The sequence below is a fragment of the Mandrillus leucophaeus genome, unplaced genomic scaffold, assembly GCF_000951045.1.
Source record: "Mandrillus leucophaeus isolate KB7577 unplaced genomic scaffold, Mleu.le_1.0 Scaffold195, whole genome shotgun sequence".
NCBI classification, from domain to species: Eukaryota; Metazoa; Chordata; class Mammalia; order Primates; family Cercopithecidae; genus Mandrillus; species Mandrillus leucophaeus.
In genome coordinates this window covers 2,122,789-2,123,561 of record NW_012101976.1, presented here as the reverse complement: position 1 = coordinate 2,123,561, position 773 = coordinate 2,122,789, and the positions used below count along the sequence as shown (strand labels likewise).

General features: G+C 47.6%; 1 protein-coding gene across 5 annotated transcripts in view; it reads right to left on the bottom strand.

The window, feature by feature from the left end:
- Positions 1-773, bottom strand: part of CDIP1 (cell death-inducing p53 target 1) — a 37,797-nt gene that overhangs the window by 23,902 nt on the left and 13,122 nt on the right. The gene's annotated exons all lie outside the window — the stretch shown is intronic.

Sequence of the window (773 nt, the reverse complement as noted above, 5' to 3'; positions counted from 1 at the left end):
ACCATCCTGGCCAACACGGTGAAACCCTGTCTCTACTAAAAATACAAAAAAATCAGCTGGGCGTGGTGGCGGGCACCTGTAGTCCCAGCTACTCAGGAGGCTGAGGCAGGAGAATGGTGTGAACCCAGGAGGTGGAGTTTGCAATATGCAAATATCCCACCACTGTACTCCAGCCAGGACGACAGAGCAAGACTACATCTCTCTCTCTCACACACACACACACACAAATATCTCAGCACTTTGGGAAGTCAAGGCAGGAGAATCGCTTGAGACCAGGAGTTCAAAGCTGCAGTGAACTATGATTGTGCCACTGAACTCCACCTGGGCAACAGATTATGACTCTGCCAGAAAGAAAAGAGAACAGAAGAGAAGAGAAATAAAATAGTATATAGAAGTTTATGAGGTTGGTACAAAAGTAATTGCAGTTTTTGCCTGTTCCTGTAACTTGAAGTCACATCTGGCCCTGAGTTCACTCATGCTGGCTGGGACAGAAGACTTATTCTGGAAGCTTGGGAAAACAGGAGCTCACGTCATGATTGGGATTGCCATCTGCTTGGCCATGTATATATTTCTCTATGACTCAGACATCAGAGACCAGGTTGGAGTGCAGTGGAGTAATCTTGGCTCATTGCAACCTCCACCTCCCAGGTTCATGCAATTCTCGTGCCTCAGCCTCCAGGCCCAGCTAGTTTTTTGTATTTTTAGTAGAGACAGGGTTTCACCATGTTAGCCAGGATGGTCTCGATCTCCTGACCTCCTGATCCACCTGCCTC